The sequence below is a fragment of the Balaenoptera acutorostrata genome, chromosome 19 (genome assembly GCF_949987535.1).
Source record: "Balaenoptera acutorostrata chromosome 19, mBalAcu1.1, whole genome shotgun sequence".
Lineage (NCBI taxonomy): Eukaryota > Metazoa > Chordata > Mammalia > Artiodactyla > Balaenopteridae > Balaenoptera > Balaenoptera acutorostrata.
This window is the reverse complement of record NC_080082.1, coordinates 17807451-17826020: the sequence shown is the minus strand read 5'-3', so window position 1 is coordinate 17826020 and position 18570 is coordinate 17807451. Positions and strand designations below refer to the sequence as shown.

The following is an 18570-nucleotide window of genomic DNA, read 5'->3' as shown; positions in this document are numbered from 1 at the left end:
TTGGTTCATATCACATAATATATGACAATGCACGGCGGTTAAGACCCCGTGGGAACCTTACTTTACTGCGCGGAAGGACCAAAGTTAGGGTGTTCTTACCAGTGCAAGGTTTCCTGTTCGTGCCCTTTCAGGAAAAACAAGAACGAAGATATAAATCCTCCTTTACAGAAAGTTGCTTGGCTGTTTTTGTCTTTGCAGAATGTTAATCTCCTTGGCAGGCAGGAGGTGGGGAGGAGGGCTGGTATGTATTAGGTGCCTACTGCATACCTTGATCTCATCTAATCCCACAGTAACCCTACAGGGCTCTTGGGGTTTTTTGTTTTGTTTTGTTTTTGAGATGAGGAAACATGTTCAGAGAGGTTAGGTATATTGCCCAGGGTCACAGCTAACAAGTGACAGAGCTGGGATCCAAATCCAGGTCTGTGTGATTCCAAGTCTTTCCACACCATCCCAGGTGAAAACACTGAGGAGGCCCTAGTAACCTCGAGACTCCAGGATTTTAGCTACCCCTTGGATGAAAACTGGTCTCTATTGGGGGTCCCCTGACTTTTCTAGAACATGCAGTGTGCTGAATATAGTGATGTCCAAGACTAGCATTTAAAGACGTTCCCTAAAAATAATAAAGACATTTCCTAATGTTTAGAAGATTTAATGATGCCAGAGAATCTAAGGGGGAAAGAAGGATTTGGGTCTTGAGATAAACAGGCTCATTAACTAGCAACAAATCAATAAGGGTGAAATCAATTAGGGCTAACTGGAAGGTAGGATTTATGCCATCTGGCTTGACTTTTGAAATGAGAGACTGATGGCGGCTACCAGTGTATCATGGAGGCGCAATTCAGGGACAAAAACCCTCATGTTGAATCTGTGCTGTAATCCTCCCCCCGCTGCTCTGCAGCCAGTGCTTGGTAGGAGGGCTCTGGAGGGCTCCAGTGTTTCCAGCAAGACCCCTGGTCTGGGGTCCTTGCAGCCTCAGGACTCTTAGTGTCACGAGGACTCCTTCAGGTCTTGGGCCTTCCAGAACAACCCAGAAGGGAATGGGCCTTGCAGGGTCCACCTGGTCTGACTGCCCAGGAGTGTCTCAGAGAAAGGCTGGGGCAACATTCCCAGCAACTGGACACAGGAAAAGCCAGCCCATCACACCCAGAGTTACACCCAGGGTTACAAAGAGAAACATGACACTGTGTTCCTGTCTTTGGTGCTTCAGGCTCTCCAGTGGGTGTGCACACCTGTGACTCGACTGCAAGCTCCATGCAGGGAGGACTGTGTCCTCTTTTTGTCCTCTTCTTCATCTTCTTATCTTTTTTGCTGTTCTCGAATGTCTGAACGGAGGTTGACAGATACTGTCTTCATCCTCCAGGGTTTGACATTTCAGCTGGAATTATAAACCCATAAAGAGAAAACTGAGGCATTATGGGCAGTAAGTTTTGAAATCAGATCTGGCTTCCAGCAGAGATCGTGAAGCCTTGGTTTCCTCATCTGCAGAATGGGGTGATGAGGCACATCATAGAAAGTGGCTGTAAGGCTTGAGTGAGACGATGCATGTAAGTGCTGAGCAGAGAGCCCAGCCACATAGCAACCCTCAGAGCAAGTGCATAACATTTCTGCCACGACCCCCTTACGCCTTCCATGGTGCATGTTTCAATAGGAACTTTCAGTCCTTTTGACTGTGACTCACATCACAACCCTATAATGTGTGTGTGTATATCTTTAAATATAACTACAATGTAAATTTTATGAACTAGTACCCCTTACTACGTGTGATGAATTCTGATAGTTTCTACTCTATTCAGTGTTGTTGAAAAAAAATGCTGAAGGGGCACAGGGGAACTTTTGGGGTGATGGACATGTTCTACATTTTGATTAGAGTGGTGGTGGCGGCATGGGGGTTCTTGTCAAAAATCATTGAACTCTACATTAAGATGGGAGTTTACATTTTAGTGCATGTAAATTATATCACAATAGATTTGCAACCCTCTAAATTACTTTTTTATTGAGACAATTCACATTCCATAAAATTCAACCTTTTAAAGTGTACAACTCAGTGATTATTAATATATTCACAGAGCAACCATCATCACTAGCCAGAACATTTCATCACTCCAAAAAGTAACCCTGTACCCATTGACAGGCACTTCCCATCCCCCCAACCCTAGCCCCTGGCAACCATGAGTCTACTTTCTGTCCCTATGGATTTGCTGGTTCCAGTCCTGTGAGGCCAGGATCAGAGTCTTTGAAGCTGGGCCAGTTACTGGGCCTCTGGGGGAAGGGGCACACTCACCACCCCCCGCCCCAGAACTGGGATTTCTCTCTTAGGTCCGGGTATTGGGTGACTTCCAGGAGCATCAGTGACTCCTGTAGGTGACTCATACCCTTCATCTCCACTTTTCTCCACACTTACTCCAGGCCCACCCACTCCTCTGGAAATGCCCCTTACTCACTCACTCCCCTCCTGTGGGAGATCTGGACAAGGGTGCACCCAAGGAGGAGTGTGGAATGGACTCTCCAAGATCAATGTGGGAAACCCATCACAGAACTGCAAAAAAAGATGCAAGTAAGGTTCAGGAATGTGCCCAGCACAGTAGGGGCTGGAAGTGGATTTGGAACTGGGGGTGGACAAGAGGAGGAAGCAAGGGGGCTTCCCTGGTGGTCCAGTGGTAAAGAATCCGCCTTCCAATGCAGGGGACGTGGGTTCTATCCCTGGTCAGGGAACTAAGAGCCCACACGCTGCAGGGCAACTAAGCCCGCACGCCATAACTACTGAGCATGCACACCTCAACTAGAGAAGCTGCGTGCCGCAAACTACAGAGCCCACGTGCCCTGGAGCCTGCGTACCACAACTAGAGAGAGAAAACCTGCAGGCCACAACTAGAGAGAAGCCCGTGCACCACAACGAAGAGCCCGCGCTGCAATGAAAGATCCCGTGTGCTGCAACTAAGACCGGATGCAGCCAAACAAATAAAGAAGAAAAAAAAAAAAAAATAGGAGGAGGAAACAAGGGGACTGTTACTGGCTGCCTGGAGAAGAAGAGGGGGACCTGGAGGTGACTCGTGCCCCATGTCCCTGCCTCTTCCCTGCCCCGAGGCTCCACCTGGAAATGCTCTTACTCCCTTCACCCCCTGCTGCCTGGGAACGGTGCAGACAAGGAGACACCTGAGGAAGGGAGAGGGTGAGAAGTAAGGGAACTGAAGCTGCAACGTCCGTGAGGATGGGACTGACCTGGACGGACTGATGCCAGCTCTGCCGTCATCTGGAAACGGGTCTGACACACGGGCTTTCAAAGGAGACGTGGAGGTGTTATCAAGGGCCACCTGGAGACATAAGAGAAAAAAGTCCCGGAGCTTTAAAAGCCCACTTTTTCCAGCTGTCATCAACAGGAAGGGAGGTAGGACTCTGGTGATGTCTAAGGAATGAAAGCACACTGACAGAATAACATTTTAGAGACGTGTGAAGCACGCTGCAGAGCGTAAGTGCCCGTGATCCTGTTCATATAAAAAAGATATTATGTGTGATTGTTCATGACGGACCCAAGTCTGAAAGGATTCTCACAAACCTGCCGTTAATAACCTTCGGGGAAAGGAATTTCACTGTCTACTATTAATTTTTTTTTACAATCATATGCTATTTGTGTAATTTAATGAGATATATTTTAAATTTATTTTTAATCTATTTTTAAATAGGTGATACATTCACATGGAAAATATCCTTCCCATTCTTGTCCTCATCTGCAAAGACACCCACTCCGTGTGCCTTAGGTAAGTAATGTTCCTAATTTTTTTTTTTTGGTATCCTTCCAGAATTTCTTTATGCATATGTAAGTAAATTTGAATAGAGATTCTTAGTGCAACTTTTTTGGAGCTCTAATTTGGAAATTAGAATTCAAACCCAATGACCAGACATAAGGGCTCTGAAGTTTTCCCGTAATCAGACGTATCTACAGGGGGCCAGTGGGTACGAGGTACACCTTTCCAAAGAGGAGAATGCTTTAAAACATGATATATGTAAAACAATAATTGATAAATGCTCATTATAAAGGGACCAAGAGGGAGTCCCCTGGCGGTCCAGTGGTTAGGGCTTGGCACTTTCACTGCTGGGGCCTGGGTTCAATCCCTGGTCAGGGAACTAAGATCCCACAAGCGATGCAGCACGGCCAAAAAAATAAATAAATAAAATAAAGGGGTCAAGAAATGCAATAAAAAGGAAAATCACCCCAAATGGCTCTACCCCAAAATAACAATAATTAACATCAATAAAACATCACATCTGGACCAGTGATGTCCAGTAGAACCTTCTGCAATAATGGAAATGTTTTCTGTATTATTACAGTAACCACTAGCTACATATGCTATGGAGTGCTTGAAATGTGGCTAGTGCAACTGAGGACCTGAATTGTTTATTTTAATTAATTTTAACTTAAATATACACAGCCTTGTATGTCTAGTGCCCGCTGTAATGGGCAGCGCAGTTCTGGACCCTTTTTAGTGCATATATCTGAGTGGATGGATGTAAAGAGAGGCTGGGGAGGCAGGCTATTTTGGCATCACCTGCCAGAAGCCTCGTAAGTGTGATTACTAATAACCTGGGAGTTCTGCTTGTGGGAATTATCTTAAAGTAACGGTTCTCAAAATCTAGCTCCGAGACTGTTTATTAACATGAAAAACTGGAACGTTGTAGAAAAATATTTACTGACGTGAGACTATGTTCACCACTGTCTATTAAGTGAAAGGCAGGTTACAAAGCAGGAGGATTTCATTAAAATATAAATTGTCTAGAAAGACACACTTCAAACTGCTCAGCACATGGTAGGCACTCAATGAATATGTGCTAATGAATGAGTGAAGGTTAATAAGAGTTAGCACTGAGTGGTGAAATAGTGACTGATTTTATATTTTCTTCGGTTCTGTTATTTATATTTTCTAACTATCTATGGTAAATTCATATACCTTTGTAATAAGAAAAAATATGTATTGAAAAAAGAAATATAGTTGCCAGGTTGTAATATTTCAGAGCTGGAAGGAACTTTGGAGACAAATGCGCACATGGCTAAGTAATGGCAGGAGCCCAGATTTCCCAGCTACACACAAACATCTCCCAGCGCCAAGGAGAAAAGATTGCTGGATGGTCTCCTGTTCTGGACTATCCCTGGCAGGACAAAGTCTCTCAGTGTGGCAGTTCAGCCGTGGATTTAGGGAGGACAAAACAAAGGGTATCAACGCTCTTCAGCAAGATATAAAACATCATGAAGAATCTCACTAACAAACTCTGGGCGTCGTGATTTTGCTCCAAGTGCACCATTTTGACCCCAGCAGAGACACCCTGCAGGACTCCAGTCCAGTCAGCATGTCGGAGAAAAGTCTCCGTCCCTTGCAGTAGGAAGTCTCCTTGTTGTCTCTACATTTTGGCTCTTCTTCAAAGGCTGTTCTTTTTCAAAATTCTTGACTGAATCACTCAGTCCCTACCTCAGATGTCCTTTCTTTTTATCCAGCCTTTGCTGTTGGCATTCACCCTCAACTTTGGAACTTTACTATATGAAATGCACTTTACTATGTGAAGTGGTTGATTATTGCCACGTCGCAGCTCTTAGTTCCATGACTCAGTTCATTTTACCACACTTTTTCTGAGTACTGACTAGATCGTCAGCATTGATGGATACGGAAACATACAAAAAGGTGTTTATCCAAGAGAAATGAGAACATACACCCCAAAATGACTTGGACAAAAATGTTCACAGCAGCTTTATTCACAGCAGCTCAAACTGGTAACAGTCCAAATGCCCATCAACAGGAAAACAGATAAACAAGTTGCAGCAAATGCATTCAATGCAGTGCCACTCGGCAATAGAAAGGGATACAATACCGACACACACAACAACGTGGGTGAACCTCAGAGACACTATACACAGTGAAAGAAGCCAGAAAAGAAAAAAGAAATAAAGAGTGCAAACTATATGAATCCATTTACATGAAGTTTCAGAGCAAGCAAAATTAACCTAAGGTGAAAAAATCAGGACAGTGGTTATCTCTGGATGGGGACGGTGTGGATGGTCCTAGAAAATAGGACAGAAAATAGTTGGGGTGGGACACCCCTGGTGGCGCAGTGGTTAAGGATCCGCCTGCCAATGCAGGGAACACGGGTTCGAGCCCTGGTCTGGGAAGATCCCACATGCCTCAGAGGAACTAAACCCGTGCGCCACAACTGCTGAAGCCCGCGTGCCTAGAGCCCGTGTTCCACGACAAGAAGCCACCACAATGAGAAGCCCGCACACCGCAACGAAGAGTAGCCCCCGCTCGCTGCAACTAGAGAAAGCCTGCGCGCAGCAATGAAGACCCAACGCAGCCATAAATAAATAAATAAACTTAAAAAAAAATAGTGGGAATGGACATGCTTCCTATCATGAAAGGGGTGTGTGTTATGCAGCTGTGCCCACTTGTTAAAACTGTGTAGCTTCAGATTTGCATATTGTAATATGTGTGACTTCTCCCCGGAAAAAAAGGCGGGGGGTGGAGGCTGTAGGAGAAAAGCAGTGAAGAGAGTAGGAGTGGAAAGTGGGTAGAGGAACAGATGAAGCAAGAGTGGCAGAATGTTGGTAATTGTAGTATAAGCCAATATCCCTGATGAACATAGATGCAAAAACCCTCAACAAAATATTAGCAAGCCGAGTTCAACAATACATTAAAAGGATTGTACACCATGATCAAGTGGCATTTATTCCAGGGATGCAAAATGAAGGATAAAAGCCATATGATCATCTCAGCAGATGCAGAAGAAACATTTGACAAAATTCAACATCCGTTTATGAAGAAAACTCTCAACAAAGTGGTTATAGAGGGAAAGTACCTCAACATGATAAAGCCATGTATGACAAGCCCACCACTAACATCATACTCAGTGGTGAAAAGCTGAAAGTTTTTCCTCTAAGATCAGGAGCAAGACAAGGATGCCCACTCTTGCAACTGTTATTCAACATAGTATTGGAAGTCCTAGCGAGAACAATTAGGAAACTCTCTGTATTATCTTCATAATTTTTCTGTCTGTCTAAAACCATTCTACAAAATAAGGTGTATTAAAATGTTAATAATCTAGGCCCTGCTCTCAAAGAAGGCAGTGGCTGGAGGCATGAATTCCTAGTTGGTCTCCTGGGTTCAAACCTTGACTCCACCATGACCTTGAAAGGACCTTCTTGGTGGCCAGTTTCTTCTTCCTTAAAGTGGGGGGTGATACTTGGACCTACCTCATGGGGGCGCTGTGAGGAGCAAATGAGATACTTGATACAAAGTGCTCAGTACCACCCCTGCCTCAAGTTAGACATCAGTGCAGATAAAATAGAGTGATTGAGAATGTGCATTTCCGGGCCAGGCAGTCTGGCTTCAAATCCTGTTTCCTCCAGGGCTTGTTCATAAAATCGTGGGCTGGTCCCTCGGACTGAGCCTCAGTTTCCTTAGCTATAAAATGGGATGAATAGCACCCCCTGCAAGGGGGATTGGAGGATTGAATGGGCTCATGCGTGCAAAGCCCTCCCAGCACAGTGCATGCACAGGGTAAGCCCTCGATCAGTGGGAGCCGTAGGAGGAAAGTAGATATGCAGTTAGAATCCAGAGCAAATAAAACTGCCTGAGCGTCCAAGAAGGCTTCCCCCAGGAGGCTGTAGAAAGGGGCCCCACTCTGGCTTGTGCGCTGAGGCAGCTGATTGGCCGGCTTCACGGTTCTCCAAGGTCCTGTGTGACCTCCTCCTCCACCCTGTGAGGTCCTCCCAGGTCCCCAGCGTTGGAACAAAGCCTCCGTCTGCTGTTCCACTACTGTTCTCTGTCTGAACTCTGATTAAGTCCTTATCTCAGCCGGCTTTGCCCTGCTTGGCTGCCTGTCACATTCAATTCCATTCCAGGGCTTTCATTCTGCCCTGGCTGGAGTGTCTCTGAGTGTGAGGCTCTTGGACACAGGGCCTGGTCTCCATCGTCCTTGGTTCCCATAAGCCTGAGCACCGTGTCTGGAACGCGGCAGCTTCTTAGTTCATGGCAGTGGAACAGAATAAAATTATTCTGAAGCCAGCTTCCGGGCCTTGATATAGTTGGATTTCAAGGCACTGAGATACACTAGCACACTTCCCCCATCAAAAAATACCTGCTCTCTCTGGACTCCCTCTGGCCCCAGATTCTACGATTAGAACTTCATTGCTTTGGCTTAAGCCAAATTAGGACCTTGTACCTGATAAAAATGGAACACTCTGTATTAGAGTCCTAGCAGGGAACAGACGGTACACTCGAAAGGGTGTAACTGAAAAATAAAATAAGGCAATTAATGGCAGGACAACTTACAGTGAAGCGGGCAGGATGGAAAGAACCAGCAGGGATGGCGAGGCACCCTGGGACTTGCGACAGCAGACAGCTGTTAGCATCTAGGGTGGCAGAACCAAAGGGAGCCCAGTGAGAGCTGAGCTGTGGAAGAGCCGCCTTGAGGGGGACAAGGCTGTAGAGATGCAGCCACTGCCCAGTGGTGTGAGGCTGCACCAAAGATGAAATATCTCCATGTTCTTCTCTTCTTGCCCTCAGATCTCCTGGCAGTGGCTCCATTGGCCAACCCAACCAGAAGCCACAGGGTGAGGGGGCCTGGGTAACGCGGTCCCCAGCGGTCAGCCTCCCCAGAACTCAGAAAGATAGAAAATGGATCTGGGGTGGGAATGAGGGAGCAAACCGAGAATAAACCTTCAGTGGTGACATATTCTAGTTTTACCAGTCATGTACAATTCAATATAAATAAGGGCATCAGATCCTTTAGGAAGCTGAGGGGAAGGAGACTAAGGCCCAGGATGCTGGAGTGTTAGAAAGGAAAGAGCATCACTGACTGGGGAAATGATCCCCCCACCCAAAAAAAAAACAAACGTTGCCTGTTTCCAGTGGTGGCCCTGGAATGTCCGTATGAGAAGGCTCTAAGGATGGTCATTTGAATGGATGGGAAACAGCCATAGCTATTGCATAGCAAGCTCTGGGGCTTTACTTAGATTTGAGTAGCTGGGGGTGGTGCTTGTGAGGATTATGGGGGGCATTAAGTCTCTTCCCCATCTCAGCCATCCCTTCAGCTCCTGTACAAACCTTTGTCCTCCCAGGACTTCTTGAAACCTCTTGGAGATGCTAAAGTGCGCTGTGACCCTGAGTTCTGGGAGGTGTGACTTGTAATCTGGGGGATGTGACTTGTAATCTGGGAGATGTGACTTGTAATCTGGGGGATGTCCTTGACCACGGGGGCACCCCACCACGCCTCCCATGGGACCAGTGGAGCACACTTTGTGGGAACTGCAGGGATTTGGTAGATTATCTTAAAGTCTGGGTTTGGGAAGGAGGAGGAAGAATGGGATCAGTGTCTAAGGCTGTGTGAAGGGCATTAGGAGAAGCACAGGGGCAGAGAAAGGGAGTCCTCGGGTGGAATGAGGCGCTCTTGGGGCTGGAAAGGGCCAGGGATCATCGAGGACCTTGCTAGTCAAAGTGAGGTCCGGGGACCTTGTGCCTTTTTCGTTCAGAAGGTCATTCAACAAACACTGAGTGACTAGTCCAAGCCTAGCACTGGGGATACAGAAATTAATAGCAGGCAGAGAAACAAATAGGAAACTTCACCTCAGTGTGGGAAATGCTAAAATAAGGATGCTGAGTGTGGGGGCTTCCCTGGAGGTCCAGTGGTTAAGACTCCACTCTTCCACTGCAGGGGGCACAGGTTCAGTCCCTGGTCGGGGAACTAAAGATCCTGCATGCTGTGTGGCACGGCCAAAAAAAAAAAAAGGTTGCTGAGCGTGGGCGGATATGGGCGGACTAAAGAAGGTCCCCCAACCTGGGGGGGTGGGGTGATTGGGGTATACTTCCTGAACTTGTGCCCGTACAACTCGCCCAAATTTCCTTTCCCGATCCCACGATCCCACGATCCCACGATCCCACGATCCCACGCTGCTCCTGACGTCAGCACCACTCAGTCTGCCTAAAATCCTCCTTCTCTGATTATTTCACTGTTTGTGTGCCCAGGTTTCATTTCATTAACTAAATTGGGCTCCTCTTGTTCCCTCCCACTGTAACACCTAGTAGGCCCTGAATCCTCAGTATGGGAGAGTGAGTGAATAATGAGTTGGCAGGTGGATGATCTGGTACAGTTGATAAGCGTACTAGGGAATGGTGAGACCCGCTCCTTCTTCCTGTCATCTATCAACCTGCTTTGCGGACAGGCCCCTTATCCACCTCTTCCTATCTATATGTGATGTTTGAAATATGATTATTTCCTCATTTATGGGTTCTTTAGAAGCAGCATGTAGAACAAGCCAGGAGGCCTCACATAAGGAAGTGCTTAAAAGCACAGACGCAAGCCAGACATCAAGGTTCAAATCTTGGCTTCGTTATTTACTAGGTCAGTGCCTTGGGACATGTCACTTTACCTCTCTGTGCCTCAGTGTCCACAACTGCCAAATGGGGATAATAAGAGTACCATGCTCATAGGGTTACTGGGAGGTTATACAAGTTGTTATCTGTAAAGCGACCAGAACAGTGCCTGGCACTTGGTAAGTACTATGAAACGGTATGCTGTTCTTGACAACTTGTGTGCTGGACCTGTGATTCACTTGCCTGGTCTCAGGTAGTCAGGAAGGCTGAGAACATCCTCTAGAATGGTGAACAGAGGAAGGCTGATCTTGCCCCACACACATCATAGAATTCAAGCTGGAGGTAAACGGTCTTTGTCCCCAGCAGGTGGCCACTGGGCTGTGGGCTTGCCTGGGGCCATCTCAGTCTAGTAACCACTTTCATAAGAACTAGAAAGACCTTCTTCTCCTGTCCCCATTGTGGGTTCTGTGATTGAGTCTTGTCAGGAAGCTCCCTGACCTCCTCCACTTTGAAGCCCTTGGGGCTGATGGCCTTTCCACTTCCTCTCACTGCTAATCGGCAGTCAGTGGGTTGGCTTTGGGAGGTAGATGGTGATACTTGGGCTTGGCTGGCATTGAAACTATTTTGTAGAATTCGGATTTAGTGAGTTTGCAAGGGCGAAGGGCCAATGCATTTAACTTGGGCATCCTCTGGACCTTGATTGAATCTGTTTCTTCTAAGTCAATGGAGCTCCCAGCTGCCTCCTACCCACCTAGTAGAAAAGGAATCAGGGTGTGCACCCTGACATCTGAGACTGAGCATTTCTTACTCTGGACCAGCTCAGAGACACTTGGCTAACTCTCTGGCTCTGAGATGTTCTTGGAAACTTGGGGGATTTTGCACTATGGCTTTCTGGCGAGGCTGCCTCTGATCTGGAGGGAACAGGAGATGTTTCTGCCTTCCAACCCAGGGCTCAACTCAGCAGAAGGATGCACTCAATCTTGGGGAGCAAGAGGCCAAGTGGTGCCACTCTCCAAGCTTGGGATGTGATGGAGGAGCTGTACAGATGGCTGTCAGACCAGAGGTCAAGGGTGGAGTGAGCTGAGACCTCCACTTCCAGGGGCTGACTGTGGGGTCACAAGGACCGTGCAAAGTTTTGGTAATGCTGGGGTTCCTAATAACTGCCAGGAGATGTCAATTCAGACAGTTGTCACCTCCAGCACCCTAGACACAGTGTTGGCTCGGTCATGTGGGGAATTGGCACCCACCTGACCTCGACGATTTACCGTTCCATATTCTGCAAAGGAGCAATGACACCACAGTATATCCTGTTCTTCACAGAAGACCCTCAGGAGTTTCCGTCTTTTTAAAAACTTTTTATTTTGAAATAATTTCAAACTTATAGAAAAGCTGCAAACATAATATAAAGACTTCCCATATATCCTTCAGCCTGTTCACATTTCGCTGCATTTATTCTCTTTCCATGTATATGTGTGTACATATATATGTGTGTATATATACAGAATTTTTTTCTGAACAACTTGAAAATAAGTTGTAGACACACTTACCCCTTAATACTTCAGTTTGTGTTTCCTAAGAACAAATAATTTTATTACGTAACCACAATATAAGTATCAAATTCAGAAAAGGTAACATTGATCCAATGCTATTATCTACTCTACAGTTTGTATTCCAGTTTCACCAGTTTCCAATAATGTATTTTATAGCTGTTCTCCCTTTATCAAGGATCTCATCGAGGATAAACATTACATTTTATAGATAGGTGTCTTGGATAAGCATTACATTTTATAGATAGGTGTCTTTAACGTCTTTACTCTAGAATTGTTCCTCAGTCTTTCTTTGTCTTTCATGTCCTCAGGAGTTTTCTAAACGAATTTAAATCTAAAAACATTCTCGTGGCTGTCACTTCTCTAAATGCTAACTCAAAAAGAAAAAAAAAAAAAAGACCTTTTCAGTTCCTTACCTTTGAAGCCTCAAGACAGGTGGGTTTGACAACAATCTATTTTGGTAACGCCTGGGCATTTTTGGCTTATCCATCTACACTGGTCTCAAATGATCCTGGGGTTTGCTCTTGGGTACACAGTAGATGCTAATAAGTACTTGCTGATTTGCCAGGAGAGAAAGTGGATTTGACTTGTGGATTAAATAACCCAAACGACATTCCAGGAAGGTTTTGCTAGAGAGACAAAGTGTTGGCACTTCCAGAGGTGAATACCTGGGGCATTAACCCAAGGACAACAGCAGGATTGGAGTTCTTTATCTTATTTCTGTTAGGCACTAAGTACACTAAGGCTCTCCTCCTCAAATTCCCCTGCAGGAGAGTCAGGAAGCTCCATTGCAGGTTCAATTCATCACATGGAGGGAGTGAATCACAGTGATGTTAGGATCCTACAAACTTTGACATGTATTTTTTTGACCTCCTGCCTGGAGTCTATAAATTTGGATCATCTCCTTAGGAACAACAGAGAATAGAGCTTTGAAGTCAACCTCTTCATAATAGCCAGCCTCCAAGATGGCTCCAACCTTGCCTCCCCTGGTATCCCCCCCTTTTGTGTAATTAGTCCCCTCCCACATGAATCAGGCCTGGCCTATGTAGAATATGGTGAAAGTGACACATATGAGGCTAAGTTGTAAAAGATAATGCAGCCTCCATCTTGGTCTCCTGGCTAGCTTGTTTTAGAGAAAGCCAGCTACTTTGAGGACACTCAGGCATTCCAGTGGGGAAGCCCATGTAGAGGGGAACTGAGGCCCCCAACCAACTAACTTGCCAGCTATATGAGTGTCATCTTAGAAATGGATCTTGTAGCTCCAGCCAAGCCTTCAGATGACTGCCACGTAGACCATCATCTAATTGCAGCCTCATGAGAGACCTGGAGGCAGACCCTCCTATTCAAGGTGCTCCCAAATTTCTGACTCACAGAAACTGAGAGAGATAAGTTACTATTATTTTATAGGAAAAGCCAGAGGCTTCTCTTTTTTTTTTAAATTAATTTATTTATTTATGGCTGTGTTGGTCTTTGTTTCTGTGCGAGGGCTTTCTCTAGTTGCGGCAAGCGGGGGCCACTCTTCATCGCGGTGCACGGGCCTCTCACCATCGCGGCCTCTCTTGTTGCAGAGCACAGGCTCCAGATGCGCAGGCTCAGTAATTGTGGCTCAAGGGCCCAGTTGCTCCGCGGCATGTGGGATCCTCCCAGACCAGGGATCGAACCTGTGTCGCCTGCATTAGCAGGCAGATTCTCAACCACTGCGCCACCAGGGAAGCCCCTACTATTATTTTAATTCATGAAGCTTTGGGAGTTATTTCCTGTGCAGGAATACATAATTGATACATTATTCCATTGAAAATTGTAAAGAGGCACATGATCCAGCAATTCCATTCCTAGATATATACCCAAGAGAATTTGAAACACGTTCAAACAAAAAGTTGTACAACATATTCATTGCAGCATTACTCACAATAGCCCAAAAAAGTGGAAACAACCCAAATGGTCACCAGCTGATGAAGAGATAAATGAAATGTGGTACATTCATACAGTGGAATATTATTGGGCCATAAAAAGGAATGAAGCACTGATACATGCTACAACGTGGATGAACCTTGAAAACATTAGGCTAAGTGAAAGAAGCCAGCCACAAAAGACCACATATTGTAAGATTCATTTGTATGACACGTCCAGAATAGGCAAATCTATGGAGATAGAAAGTGGATTAGTCATTGCCTAGGGCTGCGGAGGTACAGGGTTTCTTTGTGGAGTGGTGATGAGAATGTTCTAAAATTGGTTGTGGTGATGGTTGCACAACTCTGTGAGCCATTGAGCTTGTTCACTTTAAATAGGTAAATTGTATATGTGAACTATATCTCAATAACGCTGTTATAAAAAAATTATAAAGAGACAAGCTATCCTAGGGACCTCATAAGGGTTTAGTTCCTGTTCTTTTCAACTAAGATATTAGTGTCTGTTTTGCCAGGTGCTTAGAGAAGGTCCTAAGAGATTTACCTGGCTACATGGTGGAAAAGAACTGCTGGACTTAAAAGGGAGGAGCAAAAGGAATGTTCTGCTAAAATAATTAAAGAATCATTCTAACCTACCAAATGCTGTACAATCAGAATCATGACTCGTAACCCTGACAAAGATTAGACTTTGGGGAGAAAATTAATAATAGAACCTGGATTCCTAATTAAGTCCTGTTAAGAATGTGATATTCCCACCCTCTAAGAATGACAACCACTGTCAAGAGCAGTCTTCTTCCTTTGCCTGCTGAAGCTTTAGCCCTGCTGAAGCTTTAAGCCTCTCCCCTTTTTTTTTAATCAATCCAGATCACTGGTGTTTCAGCCTAGAGTGTGTACTCTGAACTCTCTGAAGTTACAGATTAGAAGTAGTCGTGGGACTTCCCTGGTGGTCCAGTGGTTAGGACTCTGTGCTTCCACTGTAGGGGGCGTGGGTTTCATCCCTGGTTGGGGAACTAAGATCCTGAAAGCTTCATGGCGCAGCCAACCTCCTAGACCCACCTCCTAGAGAAATGGAAATAAAAACAAAAATAAACAAATGGGACCTAATGAAACGTAAAAGCTTTTGCGCAGTAAAGGAAACTATAAACAAGACGAAAAGACAACCCTCAGAATAGGAGAAAATATTTGCAAACGAATCAACGGACAAAGGATTAATCTCCAAAATATATAAACCGCTCATGCAGCTCAATGTTAAAAAAACAAACAACCCAATCCAAAAATGGGCAGAAGACCTAAATAGACATTTCTCCAAAGAAGACATACAGATGGCCAAGAGGCACATGAAAAGCTGCTCAACATCACTAATTATTAGAGAAATGCAAATCAAAACTATGATGAGGTATCACCTCACACCAGTTAGAATGGGCATCATCAGAAAATCTACAAACAACAAATGCTGGAGAGGGTATGGAGAAAAGGGAACCCTCTTGCACTGTTGGTGGGAATGTTAATTGATACAGCCACTATGGAGAACAGTATGGAGGCTCCTTAAAAAACTAAAAATAGAACTACCGTATGACCCAGCAATCCCACTACTGGGCATATACCCCGAGAAAACCATAATTCAAAAAGACACAAGCACCCCAGTGTTCATTGCAGCACTATTTACAATAGCCAGGTCATGGAAGCAACCTAAATGCCCATCAACAGATGAATGGATAGAGAAGATGTGGCACATGTATACAATGGAATATTACTCAGCCATAAAAAGGAATGAAATTGGGTCATTTGTAGAGACGTGGATGGACCTAGAGACTGTCACACAGAGTGAAGTAAGTCAGAAAGAGGAAAACAAATATCGTATATTAATGCATATATGTGGAATCTAGAAAAATGGTACAGATGAACTGGTTTGCAAGGCAGAAATAGAGACACAGATGTAGAAAACAAACGTATGGACACCAAGGGGAGAAAGCAGTGGGGGGGACGGGGGGTGGTGGTGGTGGGATGAACTGGGAGATTGGGATTGACATATATACACTAATATGTATAAAATAGATAAATAATAAGAACCTGCTGTATAAAAAAATAAATTAAATTTATTCCCATTTGGCATATGCAGAGCTATACGCTGGGCTCGAAAAAGTTTTATCATTACTTTTATTTATTTTTAAAATTATTATTATTATTATTATTATTATTATTATTTTGTCCATGCTGCACGGCTTGCAGGATCTTAGCTCCCCGACCAGGGATTGAACCGAGACCATGCAGTGAAAGAAGCACAGAGTCCTAACCACTGGATCGCCAGGGAACTCCCATTACTTTTAAAACAATATCTGGCTCTGCTTATTCCTGTTTCCTTTTTCAAAATGTTCTTTTAGAAACAATTCTTTATTTTTCAAAATTAGCGTTTATAATTTTAGAGATCAAGCATAATCAAGATGGCCTGTAATTATTTAGCATAAATAAAAGACAGAGAAATTATAGGGTTTTTTTTTACACTCTTGTAGAGGTTTTTTTATTTAGGTATCATTAACATTCAGATTAAAAGTTTTTCCTGTTTTATTGAGATATAATTGACATACAACACTGTATAAGTTTAAAGTGCACGGTATAATGATTTGACTTACACATATTGTGAAATTATTACCACAATAAGTTTAGTTAACATTCATCATCTCATATAGATAAGTATTATTGTTGGTTTTTTTTTAAGTGACATGGTATTTAAGGTAAATTGTAGCAGCCTTTTACAGATGAGGAAAGTGAGACCTAAGGACATTTAGTGACTTGCTCAAGTTGATACAGGTAATATAGTGGGGATTCTCAATCTCCAGTTCTGCAGTTACTCCATGTTGCCTATACCCACATGTAATGGCATTGAATAAAAGGGATTCAATATCTCTTTTTTTTCCAATTTATTTATTTATTTATTTATTTATGGCTGCGTTGGGTCTTTGTTGCTGGGCACGGGCTTTCTCTAGTTGCGGCGAGCGGGGGCTACCCTTCGTTGTGGTGCACGGGCTTCTCATTGCGGTGGCTTCTCGTTGCGGAGCACGGGCTCTAGGCACTCAGGCTTCAGTAGTTGCGACATGTAGGCTCTAGGGTGTGTGGGCTTCAGTAGTTGCAGCACGCGGGCTCAGTAGTTGTGGCTTGCGGGCTCTAGAGCGCAGGCTCAGTAGTTGTGGCTCACGGGCTTAGTTGCTCCTCGGCATGTGGAATCTTCCCAGACCAGGGCTCAAACCCGTGTCCCCTGCATTGGCAGGCAGATTCTTAACCACTTCTCCACCAGGGAAGTCCCTCAATATGTTATGAATGGCACCCATGATGGCCATACTCAACCGCTAAGTATTGACCTGAGATTGAATTATTCTATCCAACTGAAGCCTTGAATACATAACAAATACATTAATGTGCATTGTAAGAAATGTAGTGAAATATACTCAAATTTCTTTAATTTCTCAGCCTCAACCCTTAGTCTTCTACGTTGAAATGAGAAAATTTAGGATCATTTTAATATGAATTTTTACTCTGGGATCCAGAAGTCTTTCAGAGTTCCCACTTATAAAACAGCTAAACGACTGTGCCAAGAACTTACCCAGATTCCTCATTTGGCTGTTATTGGTGTCACCAGGAAAGCTTTTATTTTTGTATATGAAAAAAATGCCTTCTTGTCATCATGGTATGTTGGTGGATTTCTTTTGGTGGGATGGGGGTGTTAGAAGGAAGGATTTTAAAGAGGTTCTTACTGATGTTCAGGGCTGGTACAAGGGTGAGGCAGGTGCAGAATTTAAGGGCGTGGCAAAAACCAAAGCAATCAAGATAAATGCCATTTTAATGGAATAGTTTTAAAAAATCAAAATTAATGCAAAGAATCCATGATGAACAAAATGCTAAAATTATAAGTAAAGGCAAGACCCAGCAGAGTTGGGATCAGGAGATGACAAATGATGTGAGTTCTGCAAGTGCAGAGTCAGATTCTGTCTTATTTAAAATTTTGATATTTTGTTCATCACAGAGATTTCCTTTTTTTAAAAAGAAAACATTGCAGTAAAATATTATTTATCTTGATTGCTGAATTTTTTGGCACCCCCTTAAATTCTGCACTTGAGGTGAATGCCTCTCTTGCCTCGCCCTAGCCCTGAAGACCTTTCCCAGGGAAAGCTGGAAAGAAGCTCGCACACCACCCACCCCACGTGTGCCTGGCTTTGGTGAGCTGAGCCACACATGTCTCAGGAAAATTTCTTTCCCTGGTATCACTGATGGTGAGAGGAAACTTTTTAACTCTTTCCGTTTGGAGACATTTACCTGTTCATGGGGCAGCCTCTGGCTGGTGGGCAGCTTTCCCAGGTGTTGTCATGAAGTCAGCTGACCCCACAGACCAATGCGGGAGGGAATCTTCCTGCTGAGTCTTCACATTCCCCGGATGAAAAGTAAGGCTTCTGAAAGTCCTAATGGAGGCCCAAAGGTACACACTATAAGCTTAATAATACTTGTCAAGTTGAATTAAACTTCTGAATGTTCTCAAATGCTCCACGTTTCTGAGGTTACCTTTCTTCTAACATCCAAATGAGAGACTTGGGCATCATCATATAAAACTTGGGATGCTCCCGAGGGGAAAGGAGGATGGTTTGCACTGTCTCTGTCCTTTCCTGCTCTCAGTTTCTGCTACACTGACTCTCTAACCCTGCAGGACTTCTTGCCCGTGCAGCTGTAGTCCTCTCTGGGCAATGCCCTTTGCCCCATGCAGACAGCTTCTCTCCC

At 44.5% G+C, this 18570-nt stretch overlaps 1 protein-coding gene across 1 annotated transcript in view; it reads left to right on the top strand.

The window, feature by feature from the left end:
• Nucleotides 1-18570, top strand: part of NFAT5 (nuclear factor of activated T cells 5) — a 190433-nt gene that overhangs the window by 3715 nt on the left and 168148 nt on the right. The window contains exon 2 of the mRNA XM_057533772.1: nt 3681-3755. The gene's annotated coding sequence lies outside the window, so the exon portion shown is untranslated. The remainder of the gene's footprint in view (nt 1-3680; nt 3756-18570) is intronic.